The 25,139-nt window shown below is 42.8% G+C and overlaps 1 protein-coding gene across 2 annotated transcripts in view; it reads left to right on the forward strand.

Annotated features, from left to right (window-relative positions):
• Positions 1-613: 613 nt before the first annotated feature.
• Positions 614-25,139, forward strand: part of LOC118396714 (talin-2) — a 119,530-nt gene continuing 95,004 nt past the window's right edge. The window contains exon 1 of one of the 2 annotated variants that reach the window (XM_052465767.1): positions 614-694. The gene's annotated coding sequence lies outside the window, so the exon portion shown is untranslated. The remainder of the gene's footprint in view (positions 695-25,139) is intronic. The other variant, XM_052465768.1, reaches the window with a different exon arrangement.

Here is a 25,139-nt window from a genome sequence, read left to right on the forward strand (position 1 = left end):
ATCTGCTAACCATGTGTATGTGACCAATAACATTTTATTTGATTTGTGTGGCACTTTGTCTAATATTAATTTATGTTGATTATTGGTTGTGTATTGGTAAATATGAATACTGAAGGCCTAAATATTTATGGGAGATATTTTTAGATGATTACTGTATATTATGAAGTATTTATCATTGATATCGGCTACTTACCTGTTATGAGGTTTTATGAAACAGATGGTATTGCCCAGGGAATCGATAATAGCCCTTATGATCTCTTATTTATTATTAATCATACATTGAAAATGTGTGCTTACATTTTGTTTGTTTTTACTCGAAGGTTAGTGATTCTCTGTCTTTCTCCCCCTCTCCCTCCCTCACACACACTCACACAAATACACACACATGTAGTTATTGCTGTACAATTAGTGCTACTGAATATGCGCCACGTTCTTTGGTATATAGGGCTGTAGGTCTACATATACTGCATTAATGTCAGCCTACTGTATTGAAAAGACAGGCTGGAAATGTGTTGCGTGCGAAGCGCTTCCTCGTTTCTGCCCACAGAAATCGGTCAATTTTTCTCTTCGGTCGTTTACGATTCCACAAACTAGGAGAGGCTTGATACGGTGGAGGCAGGACTGCTACTGCTTACACTGTGATTGTGTGTACATCCACTTCAACCCGCATGCACTAACGATTGACAGATTTCAGGTAGGATTTAAGCTTTTTTGTCGTTCCAATGTGTTTTTAACACTGATGTTTTAGGTTAGTATGTGTCTTTGTATCTTTTATTAGGCTAGTATTTATTCACTTGTTTTCACTTAGGCTAGTGTGTTAATTTCATATGACGTTTGCCCATAATTGAATGATGGTTGATTTCATTGCACCTGCAAACACGTAGGCTATTTAATATGGGGCAATTGTATTACTTAATTATATATAATTGCCTATATTGAGTAAATATTTGGACTATAGTTTCCAGAACCTTGTCTTGCTAATGAGACATTCAGTCCGTTATCCGAAGGATGTGCGAACTTGTGAGGCAATCCCCTATTGACCGGTGTTACATTGTAACGTTTGATATTATGTAGGCTACATTGTATATTACACAGTCACTGCTGTCATATTTTAATGGTATGTCCTTCACCTATCAATGCCACTGTCATGTTCCCAAAACTAATAGAATTAGGCTACTGTAGCCTAACCGAACATTTCAAGGCACTAACGTTACCCCACCACTACTCTACTACTAGCCTACAGTACATCAAGACAACCATTTCCCAGATGATGAGATTGAGCTGTAACCTAATAAATGTTGTCCATGGGCTATTTAGAGCATCATTGATTAAAATGAGAACCGGGGGGAAAAAATTACATTTTGGGTGTTTTACTTTAGCCTACATGTAGGTACATTGCACGATAACTATAAACGACGAGCCTCCCTCCCCCTCATTGCCCTACATAAGCCAATAGCTTACATTATAAGCCTATGATGCTGAGTGCATGTTGGAAGCAGCAAACTGTTTGCGATTCCTGCTACTCCTGCCTTCTTGTTCATGTAGTTGCAGACCTGAGTTGGGTCCAGATTTAGTCACAGAAGGCTACGAGTTAGAGTCCTTCAACCATCGCCAGTGACACTGCATGGTAATACAGCTGCACTGCATTTTAAAGACATCGTAGTAGCAGGTGTCCAAAGGCGCATCCCAAGATATGGTCATAATAGCGGTCCAAATTGACCAGTCAAAGATCATATTTATATTTTTCTAGACTCATTTGGAGTGGTAAGAGGACACACAATAGCATGCGCCAAATATCATGGTAATACATGGTATTCGAGACTACTTGGTCATGCATATGCATAACTTGGTCAGATATCAAATACATTTAAATTTAAAGTGTGATCTTGTGGTCAGCTTTTGTCAACAGACACACTGCTTAATAGTCGATATGCCTAGGGCATTCTGCTCCACAGCAAGCTTACTTGTTAGGTAGCCTATATGTGTACCATTCATTTTGAGTCATGTGACAAGTTTTGTGCTAACTTGTATCCTTGGGACATCCTTAACCCTTCCTTAACCCTTACCGTAACCATTTGAAAGTTCAACTTTAATGGCGGTAGGGACATCCCAAGGACCTGAACAGCATGGACCCCATCTGACATGCTGAATTCCAAATTGACCCCTTACCCCCGAGGCATTCCTGTAGATCTGAAAGGATTGCTTATGTGTAATGGCAAGATTTCGACACAGCCAATCAGATGGCAAGTTGAATAAAGTTTATATGGGCATATCACATTTTGTGTCAAATGAAAGCTAATCTATATTTTGGGGAAATAAAGGCATAAATATGTTTTTCATCCATTTTCCACCCTAAAGATTAGGAATAAGCAAAGGCTTTGATTGCTGGTCACACATAGAAAAGGGTTCTTAAACATATTTATCATTTGTATTTAGTTTTGAAGAAAATATTCTGCTTTCTATAAGTTTAAGAGATATTGCTTCATGTCTTGTCATTCTGTTACCAAAACCCCACATATCTTTAAAATGTTTTCACATTTCTCTTCCTCATGAGGAGGGAGAATTATGTAAGTTCACAGAATTAACAAGTTAATGTAGACCTATCAAGTAGATAATGTTTTTACTGATAACAATTTGGTTTATGAATTATAAAGTGATTAATACGCATCACTCTGTTACCAAATCGGTAACAGATGGACTGAAAAATAAGTAACAGAATTACTGCAATTGAATTGGCCATAATGGGAAATCATAGTAGTCACAAACCAGAGTTGCAGTTGAGCACAGTAGAATACAGTCAAAAGTCGGTACAGTAGAAATACAGTACATGAGAGCACATATTAGTAGGCAGTATACTGTGATATACTCTACTGGACACTACTGTGCTCTTCTGTACTGAACTATACTCTATTTTATTTCTTTACTCTAGTCTGCTCTGCTGTACTCTACTTTTTGTGCTGTACTGCACTATACTCTACTCCACTATACTGTACAACAGGTGTAGACCTTAGCGTGAAATGCTTACTTACAAGCCCTTAACCAACAATACAGTTCAAGAAATAGAGTTATGAAATAAATATTTACTAAATAAAGTAAAACATAAAATAAAAAGTAACAACAAGGCTGTATACATTTACATTTACATTTAAGTCATTTAGCAGACGCTCTTATCCAGAGCGACTATACAGGGGGTACCGTTACCGAGTCAATATGCGGGGGTACAGGTTAGTCAAGTTAATTTGTACATGTAGGTAGGGGTAAAGTGACTATGCATAGATAATAAACAGCAAGTAGCAGCAGTGTCAAAACAAAATGTAAATAGTTCGGGTGGCCATTTTATTAATTGTTCGGCAGTCTTGTGGCTTTGGGATAAAAGCTGATAAGGAGCCTTTTGGACCGAGACTTGGCGCTCCAAACAATGTTTGGAGCCTTCCTCTGACACCACCTAGTATATAGGTCCTGGATGCCAGGAAGTTCGGCCCCATTGATGTACTGGGCCGTATGCATTACCCCCTTAGTCAGATGCTGAGCAGTTGCCATACCAGGCGGTGATGCAACCAGTCAGGATGATCTCAATGGAGGAGCTGTAGAACCTTTTGAGGATCTGAGGATCCATGCCAAATCTTTTCATTCACCTGAAGGGGAAAAGGTGTTGTTGTGACCTCTTCACGACTGTCTTGGTGTGATTGGATCATGATAGTTTCGTTGGTGACGTGGAAACCAAGGAACTTGAATCTCTTGACCTGCTCCACTACAGCCCTGTTGATGTTAATGGGGACCTGTTCGGACCTCCTTTTCCTGTTGTCCACGATCAGCTACTTTGTCTTGCTAACATTGAGGTTGTTGTCCTGGCACCACACTGCCAGGTGTCTGAGGCTATTTCTTCATTGTCGGTGACACTGTTGTGTCGTCGGCAAACTTAATTATGGTGTTGGAGTCGTGCTTGGCCACGCAGCCGTGGGTGAACAGGGAGTAGGGGACAGTAGGGGACTTAACACACACCCATGAGGGGCACCAGTGTTGCAGATCAGCGTGGCAGATGTGTTGTTGCCTACCCTTACCACCTGAGGGTGGCCTGTCAGGATGACCAGAGTTTAGTCCCAGGGTCCTTAGCTTAGTGAGTACTATGCTGTTGAACGCTATTCTCACATATGTTTTTCTTTTGTCCAGGTGGGAAAGGGGAGTGTGATTGAGATTGCATTATCTATGTGAATTGGAGTGAGTCATGACCAGCCTTTCAAAGCACTTAATGGCTACCAACGTGCGTGCTACGGTGGTGTCCAATTGTTGTAGTAGCTACTATCTTGTCTCATCGCTACAACTCCCGTACGGGCTCGGGAGAGACGAAGGTTGAAAGTCATGCGTTATATGCGATACACAACCCAACACAGCGCGCATCCAACCCGGAAGCCAGCCACACCAATGTGTCGGAGGGAACACCGTGCACCTGGCAACCTTGGTTAGCGTGCACTGCGCCCGGCCCACCACAGGAGTCGCTGGTGCGCGATGAGACAAGGACATCCCTACCGACCAAGCCCTCCCTAACCTGGACGACGCTAGGCCAATTGTGCGTCGCCCCACGGACCTCCCGGTCGTGGCCGGTGACCACAAAGCCTGGGCGCGAACCCAGAGTCTCTGATGGCACAGCTGGCGCTGCAGTACAGCGCCCTTAACCACTGCGCCACCCGGGAGGCCGAATGTTCACCTGTTTTAAAGGTCTTGCTCACATCGGCTCCGGAGAGCGTGATCACACAGCCGTCCGGAACAGCTCGTGCTCTCATGCATGCTTCAGTGTTGCTTGCCTCGTAGCGAGCATATAAGGCATTTAGCCCATCTGGTAGGTTCCTGTCACTGGGCAGCTCACTGTTGGGTTTCCCTTTGTAGTCCGTAATGCAAGCCCTGCCACATCCGACGAGCGTCAGAGCCGGTGTAGTAGGATTCAGTCTTAGTCCTGTATTGAATCTTTGCCTGTTTGATGGTTCTTCTGAGGGCATAGCGGGATTTCTTATAAGCATCCGGATTAGTGTCCCACTCATTGAAAGCGGCAGCTCTAGCATTTAGCACGGTGCGGATGTTGCCTATAATCCATGGCTTCTGGTTGGGATATGCACGCACAGACACCAGCTGTTATTGTACTGAACTATAATCTACTCTTTTTTTTACTGCACTTTACTGAGCTATACTGTATTAGACTGTACTGTACTGTGCTGTACTGTGATGTGATGTTAAAACTTGAGAAAAATGGATGTCGATAATTGATACCGATTTTGTCCTATCTGAACCAACCAAATTTGCTCTTGTTTGGGGGCTGAACTCATTAAAATAATAGCCAGTGTGTGGAATAATATACAAACATGGAAAGGAGAATATTACAATTTTCTACCTTTTTGTCTACATTTTCAGGATACATCACCATGAAGAGAATGACATTCATAACCATGCATTTCTGTATAGTACAGATCATTGACCCATGATGTCATTCTGTTACCATCCTTCTGTTACCGGGTGTTGAGCCACTTCACTTACTGTAGTTCAATAACCAAAATATATTTTTCAAACATCTTTCTGCAGACATCTTTGAATCTGAATGCGGAGTAGATATTTAAGAGTTTTTGGAGAATGTGGTCACATAAAAAAACTGATGGAGATTTTATTGTCATTTTGTTACCTTTGCATCAGCAATGTTCCTCAAGTAGATGCGTTTCAGGAAAATGTTCAGTGGCAATTGTTAAAAGTAGACTTCTGCATATCGGTGTATGGTTTATCAATCACTGGTTTTTGGTTGGCAATGGTTTTTAAATCAAAAAGTGAGTCTCGGTGTCAATCTGTTAATGTGGAATTGCCCATATTGCCCTATCAAACTCTTTCAGAGCTTCATTTAAAAATGAAAATAAAATAAAAATCCAGAATTTCATGATATCCAAATGGTAGTTACAGTCTTGTCCCATCGCTACAACTCCCGTATGGACTCGGGAAAGGTGAAGGTCGAGAGCCATGCGTCCTCCAAAACAAGACCCTACAGTATTTCTGCAAAGCTGTCATCAAGACAAAGGGTGGCTACTTTGAAGAATCTCAAATATAAATATATTTTGATTTGTTGATTCCATATGTGTTATTTCATAGTTTTAATATCTTCACTATTATTCTACAATATTAAACAAATAAATAAAAACTGGAATGAGTAGGTGGGTCCAAATGTTTGACTGCTACTGTGTGTGTAATATATATATATATTATTGTTTATTTTGCTTTAGAAAACTTAATTCAGCCCGCAGGCCACCAGTTGGGGCACCCTGCACTAGAGACTGTGTGCCAAAATCAGACTTAAAGTGCACTTAAAGTGCACCTCATAGATATCATCCTAACCAACTTGCCCTCTAAATACACCTCTGCTGTTTTCAACCAAGATCTCAGCGATCACTGCCTCATTGCCTGCATCCGTAATGGGTCAGCGGTCAAACGGACCTCCACTCTTCACTGTCAAACGCTACCTGAAACACTTCAGCAAGCCGGCCTTTCTATTCAACCTGGCCCGGGGTATCCTGGAAGGATGTTGATCTCATCCCGTCAGTAGAGGCTGCCTGGCAATTTTTTGTTAAATGCCTTCCTTCACCATCTTCAATAAGCTTGCCCCATTCAAGAAATTTAGAACCAGGAACAGATATAGCCCTTGGTTCTCTCCAGACCTGACTGCCCTTAACCAACACAAAAACATCATATGGCGTTCTGTATTAGCATCTAACAGCCCCCACGATGTGCAACTTTTCAGGGAAGCTAGAAACCAATATACACAGGTAGTTAGAAAAGCCAAGGCTAGCTTTTTCAAGCTCAAAAAACTAAAAAAACTTCTGGGACACTGTAAAGTCCATGGAGAATAACAACACCTCCTCCCAGCTGCCCACTGCACTGAGGATAGGAAACGCTGTCACCACCGATAAATCCACTATAATTGAGAATTTCAATAAGTATTTTTCTACGGCCGGTTATGCTTTCCACCTGGCTACCCCTACCCCGGTCAACAGCACTGCAACTGCACCCCCCCACAGCAACTCGCCCAAGCCTTCCCCATTTCTCCTTCTCCCAAATCCAGTCAGCTGATGTTCTGAAAGAGCTGCAAAATCTGGACCCCTACAAATCAGCCGGGCTAGACAATCTGGACCCTTTCTTTCTAAAAATAATCTGCTGAAATTGTTGCCACCCCTATTACTATTCTGTTCAACCTCTTTCGTGTCATCTGAGATTCCCAAAGATTGGAAAGCAGCTGTGGTCATCCCCCTCTTCAAAAGGGGGGACACTCTTGACCTAAACTTCTACAGACCTCTATCTATCCTACCTGCATTTCTAAGGTCTTCGAAAGCCAAGTCAACAAACAGATTACCGACCATTTCGATTCCCACCATACGTTCTACGCTATGCAATCTGGTTTCAGAGCTGGTTATGGGTGCACGTCAGCCACGCTCAAGATATCCTAAACAATATCTTAACCGCCATCGATGAGAAACAATACTGTGCAGCCGTATTCATTGACCTGGCCAAGGCTTTCGACTCTGTTAATCATCACATCCTCATCGGCAGACTCGATAGCCTTGGTTTCTCAAATGATTGCCTCTCCTGGTTCACCAACTACTTCTCTGATAGAGTTCAGTGTGTCAAATCGGAGGCCTGTTGTCCAGGCCGTCTCTATGGGGGTGCCACAGGGTTCAATTCTTGGACCGACTCTCTTCTCTGTATACATCAATGATGTTGCTCTTACTGCTGGTGAGTCTCTGATCCACCTCTACCCAGACGACACCATTCTGTATACTTCTGGCCCTTCTTTGGACACTGTGTTAACAACCCTCCATACGAGCTTCAATGCCATACAACTCTCCTTCCGTGGCCTCCAATTGCTCTTAAATGCAAGGAAAACTAAATGCATGCTCTTCAACCGATCACTGCCTGCACCTGCCCGCCGGTCGAACATCACTACTCTGGACGTTTCTGACTTGAATATGTGGACAACTACAAATACCTAGGTGTCTGGTTAGACTGTAAACTCTCCTTCCAGAGTCACATCAAACATCTCCAATCCAAAGTTAAATCTAGAATTGGCTTCTTATTTCGCAACAAAGCATCCTTCACTCATGTTGCCAAACATACCCTTGTAAAACTGACCATCCTACCGATGTCACACCCTGACCATAGCTTGCTTTGTATGTTTCTATGTTTTGTTTGGTCAGGGTGTGATCTGAGTGTGATTTCTGTTACATGTCTAGTTTGTCTATTTCTATGTTTGGCCTGATATGGTTCTCAATCAGAGGCAGGTGTTAGTCATTGTCTCTGATTGGGAACCATATTTAAGTAGCCTCTTTGGTGTTGGGTTTTGTGGGTGATTGTTCCTGTCTCTGTGTTACTTTGCACCAGAATAGGCTGTTTAGGTTTTCACGTTTATGTTTCTTGTTTTGTAGTGTTCGTGTTTATCTTTTTATTAAACATGAATCAAAATAACCACGCTGCGCTTTGGTCCGCCTCTCCTTCAACTCAAGAAAACCGTTACAACCGATCCTCGACTTCGGCGATGTCATTTACAAAATAGCCTCCAATACCCTACTCAATAAATTGGATGCAGTCTATCACAGTGCCATCCTTTTTATCACCAAAGCCCCATATACCACTCACCACTGCGACCTGTACGATCTCGTTGGCTGGCCCTCGCTTCATACTTGTCGCCAAACCCACTGGCTCCAGGTCATCTACAATACCCTACTAGGTAAAGTCCCCCCTTATCTCAGCTCGCTGGTCACAATAGCAGCACCCACCTGTAGCACGCGCTCCAGCAGGTATATTTCTCTGGTCACCACCAATTATTCCTTTGGCCGCCTCTCCTTCCAGTTCTCTGCTGCCAATGACTGGAATGAACTGCAAAAATCTCTGAAACTGGAAACACTTATCTCCCTCACTAGCTTTAAGCTCCAGCTGTCAGAGCAGCTCACAGATTACTGCACCCATACATAGCCCATCTATAATTTAGCCCAAACAACTACCTCTCCCCCTACTTTATGTATTTATTTTTACTCCTTTGCACCCCATTTTTTTACTCTACTTTGCACATTCTTCCACTGCAAATCTACAATTCCAGTGTTTTACTTGCTATATTGTATTTACTTCGCCACCATGGCCTTTTTTTTGCCTTTACCTCCCTTATCTCACCTCGTTTGCTCATTTTGTATATAGACTTATTTTTCTATTGTATTATTGACTGTATGTTTGTTTTACTCCATGTCTAACTCTGTTTAATGTGTCGAACTGCTTTGCTTTATCTTGTCCAGGTCGCAATTGTAAATGAGAACTTGTTCTCAACTTGCCTACCTGGTTAAATAAAGGTGAAATAATACAAATTTAAAAAAAACATTTTTCAGGTGTTATGCATCCATGCTGAACTGTTCCAGTGTTAGCCCTTGTCCAGTCCATGTTCAGAGCTAGAGTGGGTTCTCCCCATGATCCTACAGTACAGAGCATCTGTGCTCCATCAGTCTGCCATGTACCTAGTTATAATTATCTCACATAACCAGTAAATTCAGATGCAGCATGCACTTGCCAACGGCAACTGATAAAATCCTATACAGTTAATCTAACATCACCTCATGGAAAACACAGAGGGGAATTTAGCAGCTTCCGATTCTGTGGTTACATATGCAGGGTGACCAGAGGTTACAATATCAGCAGCCCTGTACCACTTTTAAAACTGGCTGAGGTACACAGCATATTTCTGGATCCCTCCAACAGAGTTCGGTAGTCAGATCCATGTGGGTGGCTCGTTCACAGGTAGAAACTCAGTTCTTTACTACTGGATGGCTTTCACCATATTCTATCAGTTATTGATGTAGTCGTCACACTATGCAAGATATAGGCCTACCTACAGTAGCACAGTAGATTACCTGTCTTAGAAAATTAACAAGTGAAGTCATCCTGTCTCTGTCATGTGTGCAGTATCAGATTATATTCAACATACACTCAGTACAGTCAATACACACTGAAACCTGATATCAGGTCAGACCGTATGGCTTATTACAGTTTATGTTTACCTCTTATTGTCATTTCCCCATCTGTATCGCCATCTAGCTGGAGTAATTAAACTTCAGCTCTCTCGTTAATGGTTTGCATTGACTTTATCTGATCAGAAGCCACCCATTTAAGAGGCCATTACGGTTGTGTTTACACATGCAGCCCAATTCTGATGATTATCAAAAGACCAATAAGTGGAAAAAATCTGAATTGGGCTGCCTGTATAAACACAGCTATGAAAATTACTCTGGATTATGGGAAGCTATTAAGGTCCAATTCATGCAAAATTGCCCTCTGTGTAAATTATTCAACTTGTAGGTTTATTGTATTTTGTGGAATTACTAGTACTTGAGATCCCATTTGGGACTCTGCAAAAATGTCATGGGAAACGGCACAGTGATCCATGTTAGAGAAATATTGTCTTTACATTTTAATTTTGGCAAATTAATGCATTTTGTGGCATGTGTTTTAGATAAACAGGTGCTAATGACAGTGTAATGAACTATGCTACTCTCTCTTCATCACTCATGATCAAAAGGCTTTAATAAATCCAATTAATTACCCATGTGTTTACTTCCTTAAAGAAGGCCTCTGCTCCAACAGAGCCATTCTGATTCTCATTGGCTATTTCCCAGGTCATAGAGGAAGGACAGGATCCCATCAGAAAAAAGCTGTCAAAAAATAAATATCATCATAGTGACAAAGGTCACTCAGTCAAAGGTTCATTAGAAACAGTCAGTCGTTCTTGATCTACTGCACAGTGCCAGTGAAGATGACAAGCTGCTGTTAAGTGTGTGAGAGAAGGCCCATGTTTCCCTGTCATCCGTTAGAAAGTAGTTTTCCTCCCAGCTGTTGCAGTTGCTCCGTCACTAACATAGCATTCCTGGACGGAATTCCCCAGGAAATGTTCAGTCAGAGGTTTGGGAAGTAAGGGATTGGGGAAGTGAGGGTTTTGGAGTCATCAGAGAGTGTGTGGGAGTTGGAAACTGCAACACACCCTGTGCTACTGTAGCTCTGACCCTGCCTTTGTGTTCTCTGTTTTCAACTGAAATAGATGTGCTGCTTACTGCTCTCTATATGGCCACAGCATATCAGACTCTGTAGGGCATGCCTGTTTTTTAAGGAACACAAGGTAGCTATCTTATTTTTTTCTTCTTGGGTTCAACAATATGTATTTCTAGCATGGTGGATGGGTTTAGCGATGACTAACAGTGGGTACTATGAACTATCCCTTTGATCCAGTGGCAGTGAAAGGATTGGAGAGTAGGTTTTATGTTTTTTTTTATTAAGTTAAGTCTGTATGGATGTTTGCTTGGGTGGTTGTTGGGGGGGTCTGTGTGTGTTCAGGTTAAATAGCAAGACATTATTTTACTTAGACAGTGAGAGACAGTTAATGTTTCATTGGTTCGATTTTGTTCTATCCACTAGATTTAGATTATGGTACATAATGCCATGTGACTTTTCTATGGCATTTTCTAGAATGATCTATGCATATTGACTGGAATGAAGTAAGTGAAGTCGCCTTGTCTCCTGGGAGGAATGAACTGAGTGGGGCTCATTGTTGGAATAATTCCCTCCTCATTCCTCAAATACACATTTTCCAGAATCACTTCCCTCACTTGCTCTCTCACAGTGTGTCAGAGCTTCTTTTTTTCCAGGGGAAGTCCTGGTCTTTTACAGAGTTAAAGGACAAGTACAATAGAAATAATGTTCCTGTGATTAAGAGGTCACTCTCTCGCTCTACACAACAGCTGAGCAATCCACCTCCACTTTCACTCTTACTTAGATATTATTGATGATGCATAGCTACAGTTAAATGGAACACAACATCTTGCTACCGGAGTCTGAGATGTTAGAGAGACAAGGGACTGTTTCTGAACACTACTGATGTGTGGTTGATTTTCTGGCACTTTACTGCAGCGGAAGCATCACTCAGCTGGGTGCTACGCTGTCGGCAATGGAGGATCAGCTACCTATGGAGGAGCGGCTGCTATGGGGGAACTGGGAGTGTCAGACAAGGCAATAGGCCCTGATGAAACGCTCTTGGCCTGTCTGACAGACTGACTTTCTCCCTGGCTGTACTGTACCATCGATGCGCCCTCCGCTCAAGCCATACTCAAGCCATCATCTATAAGTCTTTGCTAGGTAAAGCCCCGCCTTATATCACCTCACTGGTCACCATAGCAGCACCCACCCGTAGCATGCGCTCCAGCAGGTTTATTTTACTGGCCACCCCCAAAGCCAATTCCTCTTTTGGTCGCCTTTCCTTCCAGTTCTCTGCTGCCAATGACTGGAACGAATTGCAAAAATCACTGAAACTGGAGACTCATATCTCCCTCACTAACTTTAAACACCAGCTGTCAAAGCTGTCACTGCACCTGTGCATATCCCATCTGTAAATAGCCCATCCAACTACCTCATCCCCATACTGTTATTTGTTTTGTTCCTTTGCACCCCAGTATCTCTACTTCCACATTCATCTTCTGCACATCTATCACTCCAGTCTCGATCACTACAGTGGTTAATTGCTAAATTGTAATTATTTTGCCACCATGGCCTATTTATTGCCTTACATCCCTTATCTTACCTCATTTGCACACACTGTATATAGACTTATTTTCTATATTGTGTCATTGACTGTATGTTTGTTTATCCCATGTGTAACTCTGTTGTTTGTGTCGCACTGCTTTGTTTTATCTTGGCCAGGTCGCAGTTGTAAATGAGAACTTGTTCTCAACTAGCCTACCTGGTTAAATAAAGGTGAAAAAATATATAACTGACATTTCCTAACTGCCTTAATTCCATTCTTCCATCTTTAATTTGTTGTTAATTTATGCATTATGTATTTTGTTAACAAGAACCACAATGGAAAAAAGTATCTACACCTTTTAAATGCATTTTATCCATGTGTGGTTGTATTCAGTTTTTGTTTTTTTAAATGGTCAAATAATCGTATCATATTTACATAGATTACATTTTTTTGAAAATATTTTGATGTGGCTCCGCATTTCAATAAAGACGGGGTCTTTGCTCTTCGGATTATTCTAGAGATATTTTTGAGTGGCATGACAATGAAGCAGCTTTAGATGATGGTTATGAAACATGTTATCATCTGTATGTATATCAGTGACAGTAGTAATTGGAGCTGTGGTAGACTCTGCCATGGCAGCCATATGACATGGGTCAGTAGACTGACTCCAGTTTGTTAGGGCTCAGGTCAGTACACTGGTAGGTGCCATGCTGCCAGCCTGCTCATCTATGGGTCAAACAGGGTGCCTGTCTGAGCCAGCGGCCAATGTGGCAACATTTGGATATGTTCCCTCAAACGCCCTGTTTGGGTTAGGTTCCATGTTTGTGTTCTCGCAAATGTGTTCTCTCTTTGTGTAATACATTGAAGTAAATTTGAATATAGCAGTATGTATGTATGGTATCTTGAGGTGAGCTTCTAATGTGAAAGGTCCAATTTAATATTGAAAATGGGAAAGCTTTATTATTGTTAAGTTTCTATTCGGCCTTGGAGGATGGTTGGGAACTGAGTGAATTACTTTCTGATAAGCATTTCTTCAGTATTCAGATATTTTATAGAATTGAATACTGCAAACTGTCATTTCATTTAAACTAGGTTTTGACAGCAATTATGCATGGTATTGTATGCAGTCATCATTGGTATGTATTTAAGCAATAAGGCCCGATGGTGTGTGGTATATGGCAAATATACCAGGGCTAAGGGCTGTTCTGCACGACGCAATGCGGAGTACTAGGACACAGCCCTTAGCCATGGTATATTGGCCATATACCACAAACCTGTGAGGTGCCTTATTGCTATTATAAACTGGTTACCAACGTAATTAGAGCAGTAAAAATAAACGTTTTGTCATACCCATGGTATACAGTCTGATATACCACGGCTTTCAGCCAATCAGCATTCAGGGCTCGAACCACCCAGTTTATTTTATATATATATATATATATATATATATATATATATATATATATATATATCAAGGTCAGACGGATACTTATTAACATGCTGTTAATGTGTGTGTGTGTTTGTTTATAAATATTCTGATTGTTACTAGATAGGCAATACTTATAGAGAGTTTCTCATGGGAAAAGCTTGATCAAAATATCTGATGTATTGAAAAGAAAAGGAATGCCTTTGGACTTGGTTCTGCTTCCCCTACAGGGAAATCTATTATCTGTGGTAAGGATCATGAGATGTCTTCTATTCAGCTGCATGTGAAAAGGATGAAAGTTGAAAAGTTCAACTGATGCTCCTCAGGGTTTTATATGATTGTTTCCACCACTAACGATTTGAATGAGTACTATTGAGTATCTGGCCACAGAATCAATGTGGTCAGTTATGGAGCCACTAACTAGAGCACATACTGATCTACTGCACTGACAAACTGTTCACCTAACACTTGTTGGCTGCTTTTTCTTCACTCTGCTGTGAAACCATCTCAATTGTGTTGAGGTCGGGTCATTGTGGAGGCCAGGTCATCTGATGTAGCACTCCATCCCTCTTTCTTGGCTATCTTCTGTATAACACCCCTACCTTGTCACAACACAACTGATGGTAGCTCAAACTGATTGGCTCAAACAAAATAACTTTCAACAAGGCACACCTGTTAATTGAAATGCATTGCCTCATGAAGCTGGTTGAGAGAATGCCAAACGTGTGCAAAGCTGTCATCAATGAGATGGTGGCTACTTCAAATATATTTTGATTTGTTTAACACTTTTTTGGGGTTACTACATGATTCCATATGTGTTGTTTCATAGTTTTGTCTTCACTATTATTATACAATGTATAAAATAGTACAAGCAAAGAAAAACCCTTGAATGAGTAGGTGTGTACAAACATTTGACTGGTACTGTATATCAGCAATCCTTCCTCCAAAGGACCATTCAATGGATTACATTTAGTGAAAATCTCCCAAATCATCATGTTCTTGTTTCCTGAGTAATCACTCAATTTTAGCAGCAAGCTCTGTGGGGTCCTGATGGCATTGTCCCCCTTCCTACATCAGCATACTGGGAGTGCTCGGTGTTGGCAGTCTCTCACAGGACCACATAGGATCCATAGGAGTGGGATGCTAAGACTGCTGATGGAGCCACTCATCGATCCGTATTGATGAAATATCAGAGCTCAATATGTCAGTATACCAGTATACCTCCTCGACATAGTCAGTTAGATTTGATTCATTTTAATTAAAGTAGTTCTCTCTATTCTAAATGACGTTTTCTATCAGACTGGCAAAATGTAAATACTGTATAGTTTGAAAATCATCCCACTGTTAGTGTGTCATGATGGCAGTTGGCCAATGACTTTAAATGCAGACTCACTGGACAACAGATGAGGCCAAGGGCTGGGGGAGCAGGGAGCTTGGATTGAAATAGAACGACAAATGAACCAACAACACAATTATATTGTTCAACACAATTATATTGTTGTTGAACTGCACAGTTGATCTCATCTTATTTGTCTGCAGGAGACGACCCTACTGTCTATAGAGCACCACTGAAAATACTTCTGTCCTCTACTTAAGGCCGTCTGTATCGTGCTGCTCACCGTGCTGCTGACCCAGTGACACCTACAGGCTCCAGCCCTCTCTCCCTCCTCTCCAGAGCCCTGTGTCTTCCCCAGGCCAGCCCAGCCAGGCAGCCACTTTGCTCTGGCTCATGGCTACAGCGTCAGAACCTTGCCTCACAGGGAGAGAGGAGCGTGGGCCGCTTTGGCAGACAGCAAATTATTTTACATTTGGGAAGGAAATGCACTTGGCTGTTAGAAGCTGTGTTGAGTGAATGCCTTGCTTTAGTCCTGTGCATTCAGCACATCATCAGTAACCTTGTCTTAAAGTCGGAGCCATTCTCAGGTTACCCACTGGGGAAATGATATCTAGTATCACATCTGTAACAGTGGCTAATGAAAGATACCTTTTTAAATATTTATAAGCAATGAATTCACATATCATGAAAATATTACAATGTACCACCAATTTGAAACATTTGCTGTGAAATAGTATTTAATTTAGCAATAGTTTCTATTTTCTGACATTAGAGTGTTCAGCTTGTGTGTTGCTACCACTCCAGCTCTGGTTTTCATCATAGTTGTCGTCACTGTGTGGTCTTCCCTCTCTAACAAAAGAGCATGCATTGCCTTGTTTTGTGCAAGCTTTGGTCTGACAGTCACAGTACACTGAAGAGCTGGTTGGCAGCTTGTCTGTGTTGAGTACTTTGTGTTCTGTGCTTTTCTGTCTCTAATTGTGTCAACAGGACTCTTAGATCGAGCAGGAGCCCCCACAGCAGGTCTTGATTTAATTCAGCACTCCTATTACTTATCCCCTCCATCCGTCTAGCCAGAGGCTGTTAGCGACACCACACTCCTCTCAATTGGTTGTGTAGCTGAGGCACTGGATAGAGTGTTAATTTCTAGGAACCTGCCTGTGTATTTGGTGCATCTCTGGTACAGTAGGATTAGCTGTATCATTACTGAACTATGATCTGAGTTAGAATCACAACAGCTGTTAAGGAGGTTAAGATCAGTATTGTACTATACTGTCAGTATATTGTAGGCCTATATCCACAGAAGCGTGGGACTCTTCTAGTCTTCTGACCGATGTTGGAGCAAGAGATTGATTATTTGGAGCTAATGTTCAACAAAGCCTGCATATCATATTACTCTACATTCTATACTGAACAATAATATAAACGCCACATGTAAAGTGTTGATCCAAGAAATGTTCGTTGTGTTTTATGTTTTTGTTCAGTGTAGAATGTAGATTTGCCTCCTATTGTGCTCCCCAATAACTATTGTTTGTGACATTTATTTGACATGCTTGTTAGAAACTGTGCAGCTTCTATGGTAGATACTTTTTATTTATAGATGATTTATTGCATTTTAAACCATAAATACCACTATTGATTATCATCAAAACAAAACCATTTTCATTTTGACCATTTTCATCATAAAGCAGAGAGCTACTGCATTCATGCACTGTTCAGCACAATGTATTGAGCTCTATGAGCTGTGCTTTTCCACCGTGTAACATAACAGCAGACCTGTTCTGGGAAATGATGACCTCTCTAGTGTTCTTAACCTCCCAGCACAGCACCATGAACATGTCCCAATTAAATAGCTTCATCCTCAATTCCCACTGCAATCATGTCCATGCTTACACTCTGTCTCCTGTGCATCCTCTTGTGTGTGATAATCTGCTCTTTCACTATGCAATATTTATGGGATGAAGCAGCCACAGTGTCGCTTTGAGCTCTTTCCACATGTCCTATATGAAAAGAGAGGAATTCGCTAGAGACACTAAAGCTCTCAGTCTATCAATTTGTTACAAGTATCTTATTTACAATGTCAGGATCTACTTACTTTGGTGCCAGATGCATTCAATAATGAGAAATTATGAAAGTAGTGGGAAAAAAAGTTAACGTTTTAGTTATATCAATCTATAAACTGGGTGGTTCAAGCCCTGAATGCTGATTGACTGACAGCTGTGGTATATCAGACCGTCTACCACGGGTATGACAACCCGTATTTATACAGCTCTAATTACGTTGGTAACCAGTTTATAATAGCAATAAGGCCCGAGGAGGTGTGGTGTATATGGCCAATATATCACGGCTAAGGGCTGTGTCCATGACCTCCGTGTTGCGTTGTGCATAAGAACAGCCCTTAGCCGTGGTACATTGGCCAAATACCACATCTCCTCAGACCTTATTACTTTATTATATGATTCTGTAATGGGTAGGAAAGGTTGAATTCCAATACCTACAGTAAGACACTGACTTAGTGCAATCATACTCTCATTGTAGGGTTTTGAGAGCTGAGATGGGTACAGGGATATGTCAGGTACTATGATGGATCATGCTATTTCATCATAAGACATTTTTCATTAATGTATTTTTTTGTTCATCACTGCATGCATTCAATCATGGCTTTGAATTAATCATAAGTTACATACCCCCCCCCCTCTCTCTTTCCCTCTGTCTCTCTCTCTCTCAATCTTTGTAATGTACCCAAACTCAAATGCAATATTTAAAGATTATATAATAATAATAATAATAATAATAATAATAATAATAATAATAATAATAATAATAATAAGGACGAAAAGAAATGAAGCTTTAAGTAAATGTCAGAGTAAATGCTTGTGTCCAGCAGAGCAGTGTGCTAAAAACAGCATCAGTGGACATAGTGAAAATGGCATGGTGTCTGTATGGTAGCTGTCACTGTGGAGAGCCTGTTCACACAGCAGTTTACTCTGTTACTGTACCAATAAACATTACCACTGCTTTCTAATGCAGAGCCTGCAATGCACAAACTACTGAGGCTGTCTGGAGGGTTTTCTCCAGAAGACGATGTCTGGGCTGTTCCACGAAATGAGTGCCTTTTGTGCACTTTTGATGTTTTAAGTACAGATTGTGTACCAATATAAAATCCTGTTATATTAAATGAAGTTCCCTTTACTATAGACAACATGGAAAATTCAATCAATTACAGTGGGGCAAAACAAAAATTTGTCAGCCACCAATTGTCACGCCTTGGTCATTGTATTTTGTGTTTTTGGTATATGTTTGGGTAGGCCAGGGTGTGACATGGGTTTATATGTTGGGTTTCGTATTGGGGTTTGTATTAATTGGGATTGTGTATGATTAGGGGTGTGTCTAGTTAGGCTTGGCTGCCTGAAGCGATTCTCAATTGGAGTCAGGTGATTCTCGTTGTCTCGGATTGGGAACCGTATTTAGGTAGCCTGAGTTCGCGTTGTATTTTGTGGGTGTTTGTTCCTGTCTCTGTGTAATAGTCACCAGATAGGCTGTAATTAGTTTCACGTTTCGTTTGTTGTTTTCGTATTCAGTTATTTCATGTACCACGATATATTTCATTAAAGTCGTGAGTAACCTACACGCTGCATTTCGGTCTGACTCTCTTCATTCAACAGACAAACGTTGTTACAGAAACACCCACCACTCACAGACCGAGCAGCGTGTGAACTGGCAGGAGCTAAAGGACGACGTTATGGACAGCAGAAGCATGGATTATACGACGTGGGAAGAAATCGACAGGTGGGCGGCCGACCCGGAGTGAGTGCAGGAGCCCGCCTGGGATTCGCTTCAGCAGTGCGAAGAGTGCTACAGGCGAATCGAGTCAAAGAAAAAAACACGGCGGAAAAAACGGAGAGGCGCTGGTTTTAACAGGCAGCGACAGCTGGAGCAGCAAAGGGAGGATGAATTATTTGGAGAATGGACATGGGAAGACGTGTTGGATGGTAAAGGTAGTTACACTTGGGAGGAGATATTGGCCGGAAGAGATCGCCTCCCATGGGAACAGGTGGAGGCACTAAGGAGAGCAGAGGCAGCGGGAGATAGGAGCCGACGATACGAGGGAACACGGTTGGCAAGGAAACCGGAAAAGCAGCCCCAAAAAATTATTGGGGGGGGGGGGCTAGAAGGGAGAATAGTTATGCCAGGTAGGAGACCTGCGCATACTCCCTGTGCTCACCGTTGGGCTAGAGAGACCGGGCAGGCACCGTGTTATGCTATGGAGCGCACAGTGTTTTCAGTGCGGGAGCATAGCCCGGTGCGGCACATACCAGCTCTTCCTATTGGCCTGGCTAGAGTGGGCATCGAGCCAGGTAAGCTTGGGCAGGCTCGGTGCTCAAGAGCTCCAGTGCGCCTGCACGGTCCGGTCTATCCTGTGCCACCAACACACACCAATCCTCCGGTAGCAGCTCCCCGCACCAGGCTTCCTGTGCGTGTCCTCGATCCAGTACCACCAGTTCCAGCACCACGCACCAGGCCTCCAGTGCGCCTCGCCTGTTCAGCGCAGCCAGCGCTTTTCTCCTCTCCTGCGCTGCCGGAGTCTCCAGTCTGCCCAGCTCTGCCGGAGTCTCCAGTCTGCCCAGCGCCGCCAGTGCTCCCAGTCGGCCCAGCGCGACCAGTGCTCCCAGTCTGCCCAGCGCCACCAGTGCTCCCAGTCTGCCCAGCGCCACCAGTGCTCCCAGTCTGCCCAGTGCTCCCAGTCTGCCCAGCGCCGCCAGTCTGCCCAGCGCCGCCAGTCTGCCCAGCGCCGCCAGTCTGCCAGGATCCGCCAGAAGTGCCAGAATGCCAAGATCCGCCAGAAGTGCCAGTCTGCCAAGATCTTCTAGATCGGCCAGACAACCTGAATCATCCAGATCTGCCAGCCAGCCAGGATTTACCGGAGCCTACTACCTGCCTGAGCTTCATCTCAGTACTGGGCTTCCTCTCAGTACTGGGCTTCCTCTCAGTACTGGGCTTCCTCTCAGTACCGGGCTTCCCCTCAGTACCGGGCTTCCCCTCAGTACCGGGCTTCCCCTCTGTCCCAGGCTGCCCCTCTGTCCTGAGATGCCCCTCTGTCCTGAGATGCCCCTCTGTCCTGAGATGCCCCTCTGTCCTGAGATGCCCCTCTGTCCTGAGCTGCCCCTCTGTCCCGGGCTGCCCCTCAGTCCCGGGCTGCCCCTCTGTCCCGGGCTGCCCCTCTGTCCCGGGCTGCCCCTCTGTCCTGAGATGCCCCTCTGTCCCGGGCTGCCCCTCTGTCCCGGGCTGCCCCTCTGTCCCGGGATGCCCCTCTGTCCCGAGCTGCCCCTCTGTCCTGAGATGCCCCTCTGTCCCGAGCTGCCCCTCAGTTATGTGGGGATCTGGGTGAGGACTATTAGGCCATGGTCGGCGGAGAAGGTGGATGATCCCAGGACGCGAAGGGGAGGAACTAGGACATTAATGGAGTGGGGTCCACGTCCCGAGCCAGAACCGCCACCATGGACAGACGCCCACCCCGGACCCTCCCTATGCTCTTGAGGTGCGTCCGGGAGTCCGCACCTTAGGGGGGGTTCTGTCACGCCTTGGTCATTGTATTTTGTGTTTTTGGTATATGTTTGGGTAGGCCAGGGTGTGACATGGGTTTATATGTTGGGTTTCGTATTGGGGTTTGTATTAATTGGGATTGTGTATGATTAGGGGTGTGTCTAGTTAGGCTTGGCTGCCTGAAGCGATTCTCAATTGGAGTCAGGTGATTCTCGTTGTCTCGGATTGGGAACCATATTTAGGTAGCCTGAGTTTGCGTTGTATTTTGTGGGTGTTTGTTCCTGTCTCTGTGTAGTAGTCACCAGATAGGCTGTAATTAGTTTCACGTTTCGTTTGTTGTTTTCGTATTCAGTTATTTCATGTACCACGATATATTTCATTAAAGTCGTGAGTAACCTACACGCTGCATTTCGGTCTGACTCTCTTCATTCAACAGACGAACGTCGTTACACCAATTGTGCAAGTTCTCCCACTTCAACTATGACAGACAAAATGAGAAAAGAGAATCCAGAAAATCACATTGTAGGATTTTTTATGAATTTATTTGCAAATTATGGCACACACACATCCTACAATGTGATTTTCCAGTTGTTTTTTTCTCATTTCGTCTGTCATAGTTGGTGTACCTATGATGAAAATTACAGGCCTCTCTCGTCTTCTTAAGTGGGAGAACTTGCACAATTGATGGCTGACTAAATACTTTTTTGCCCTATTGTAGATATTATTTATGAATAAGACTTGCTAAAGTGCTAAAATTCAGCATTTTGACATGTGCCTCTATGCACCTTCTATGACTTCTAGGAAGATTTTAACCCACTTAACCCCAAAATGTCTCCAGGTTTTCATCATTGTAAAGTCCCAGTTATTTTGTTCCCTTGACAGACATTTATGAGTACTATTATCTACGTGATTAGTGATTTATATAAATGTCACTCATGTTAAGGTCAACCCTGTTACGTCAACTGAACTCTCGTTATTAAGGTGAAGCTATTCCTTTTCAAATATTTTTTGCAAAAGAAACATTGAACGTGTAATAGTCAAATCCTAGTGTATATAATTGGTTCTACTCTTTATGGCCATTTGCTTGTGTTTTGTGGTGGAAAACTGAGCAGACCGAGCATAACACACCAACCCTGTTACATATAGATAGACAGGCTAGAAATGTTAACACTGAAGCTTGCATTCAATTGCCACTCCCTGTTCAGCTTCCATTCCCCCTTTCACAAGGGGATTTATGGCTGTTTTAAGATATCGTCAGCCCTCTTACGGTCAACCCTGTTTCTTTATTTGGCCCCTAATAGGTACATACTATTGTCATTGCATTTTCTTCTATTTAACCTATTAAGAAATGTTTAGGATGAACTTCTAAGGATGAACATGTGCTCCTCATGAAATCAATTTACACTTCTCAAAAAGCACCGCATTGGTGGAACGACTCATCTAATATACAGCAGCCGACTGGCAATGCAAGGTGTAGTCAGAAGAGTTACTTTAAAAAACAATCTATTAATAGAAAAAAGTAAATGCAAGCACTTTTTGTCTAGTACCCAAATGGGTATGCTGTGTGTAGGTTTAAGATGATACTGTGTTAACTTCTTGCCACCTTTACCATCTGTTCTGTTTGATGCATGGCAGCTGCAGTCTGTCCCATGTGGGTCTTCAGTTTCCACAGACTTGAGATTACCCTTTACCCAGTGGTGGGCCACACAGGGCGGACAGGCTTTCCTCTGCCATCCCCAGGGGATGGCTCCTGTAAAGCCTGACTCGTTCCGGGCCAAATCAATTGTATTTATATAGCCCTTCTTAGATCAGCTGATATACAGTATCAAAGTGCTGTACAGAAAACCAGCCTAAAACCCCAAACAGCAAGTAATGCAGGTGTAGAAGCACGGTGGCTAGGAAAAACTCCCTAGAAAGGCCAAACCTAGGAAGAAACCTAGAGAGGAACCAGGCAAAGAGGGGTGGCCAGTCCTCTTCTGGCTGTGCCGGGTGGAGATTATAACAGAACATGGCCAAGATGTTCAAATGTTCATAAATGACCAGCATGGCCAAGATGTTCAAATGTTCATAAATGACCAGCATGGCCAGAAAGTGTCATGTAAAACTGACCAGCTGTGTGTGCCAGTCTTAGGTCAAAGGTCATACCATCACTATGAACACTCGGTTGGTCTCCCCATTTGATATACACTCATTGGCCAGTTTATTAGGTACACTGTTCATGAAAATGGTTAGCTCCTACAGACCGTGAGTCACGTGGCAGTTGCTTGTTATATAAAGCAGGCAGACGGGCAACAAGGCATTGTTACTGTTCGATTGAATATTAGAATGGGAAAAACGAGTGACATAAGCAACTTTGAGAATGATATGATCGTCTTGCCAGGCACGCCGGTTCAAGTATCTCAGAAGCGGCCGGCCTCCAGTGGGCATGTGATCACCAACACTGGACAATTAAGGAGTGCAAAAACATCACCTGGTCCGATGAATCCCGGTTCCTGTTGAGTCATGCTGATGTCAGTGTCAGGTGGCGTAACGGTGTGGGGAATGTTTTTATGGAACAAAATTAGGTTCCTTCATACCAATTGAGCAACGTTTGAACGCCACACCTGTGAGAGACAGAGAGAGAAAGAGCGCGAGCTAGCTCTACTACTGACACATGGAGGAAGCTAGCTGCTGTGCTGGAGGCTTACCATCTTGTCATGCGACAACAAAGGGACCATGGCAGTTCGCTCTGTACTTTGATGGCTGCAGCATGCAATCTGTTCACCTTCACAAGACATATTTAGTCAGTGTACCAAGTTCAGGCTTAGGTTGTCAAGGTGCCAGAACTTAGTTTTTCAAAGCTTGTGTTTACCACCTGAGGGATCTACAGTATGTCAGACTGGCTTTAATGCTCACCACCATTTCCTGTGACATTGATGTCAGTGGTCCTCTGTGTACCAGGAGCGTAGCCAGAAATCTGTTGGTGGGTGGGCCTGCAGAAATCTGGGTGGGCCAATAGAACAGCTAACTTCCTGCAGTTCTACAGAGAGGAAAATGTGCAGTTGATTAGCTAATCACATGCTATTCGGCACATTTTTGTCATGAGGCTGAGAAATGTTGAGTTAAAGCCGAAAATATGTGTGTTGACTGATAAAAGCTCTGGATTATGAGCTGTCTTGTTTGCTAAATGAACAAATTAAGTAGGCAGTGACATTGTGTGTATATAGCCATAGAAGCACAGTGACATACAGTATCCACCAATGCAGTCAAATTCATGTGTTATTGGGGTTGTGGCTTTCAGTTAGTTATTTTTGGCCACCCATCACATGGTGCATGGGGTGGCCAAAGTGAATGGTCATTCCATTGCACTGCTTGTTATGAATTTTATCTGATGGTGTGTGCATGTTTAGGTAAATTCACTAAGATCCCATTTGCATTGGTGGGAACAGCACTGAAAATCTGTACTTAAATTAAATTACTGTTACTCAAGTAAAACCTACGGGATCGGTGTCCTTAAACCGGTACAGTTTTTGCTCAATATGCGATAGTGTGACTAAACGTTGTATACAACAGCTAACTTTCCGGGTCATAGACATGTCTTATATGGGCAGAAAGCTTAAATGTGTGTGAATCTAACTGCAGTGTCCAATTCACAGTAACTATTACAGAAAAAAATACCAATGCTACAACAACAAAACAGTATCATGGCAACTTGTTTGATACATTCCCCTCTGAAGGTAAATAAGGTACTTATAATCAGTAATTTTGCTCTGATTTGTCATCCTGAGGTTCCCAGAGATAATATTTAGTATAGTTTTGTTTGAAAAAAATCTATTTTATATATTCAAATGTAGGGACTGGGTTCTATAGTTTAACCCCACTGCTGTCTCTGGCTCCACACCCACCCCGCCCGGCCATCTAAATATGTGAAGGTTAGTGTCTTTTCTGTAGAGAAGCTAATGATCCATTCATGACATTCCTGGAAGTGTGTAAACTTTTTTTTATTACCATAGGATTACCATAGGACTACAATATCGAAATGTCACTATCAATCATGTTACTTGTATGCAAATCGGACACATTACAGCATGGAATTAAACATAAAAATAGGTATTCGGGTAAGAATCATATAAGTAAAAAATAATCAAACAGTGCAGATATCAATTGCCGTAGTCAACTCCATCATCTTTTTCCTGCCAAGGTAGTATTTACCCTCCATCCTCCTCCTCTTCCGAACAGCTCCTTTACACTTTGAAGGGTGTTTTCTTTTCTTGGTTGGCCCA

Source organism: Oncorhynchus keta, chromosome 17 (assembly GCF_023373465.1).
Source record: "Oncorhynchus keta strain PuntledgeMale-10-30-2019 chromosome 17, Oket_V2, whole genome shotgun sequence".
Lineage (NCBI taxonomy): Eukaryota > Metazoa > Chordata > Actinopteri > Salmoniformes > Salmonidae > Oncorhynchus > Oncorhynchus keta.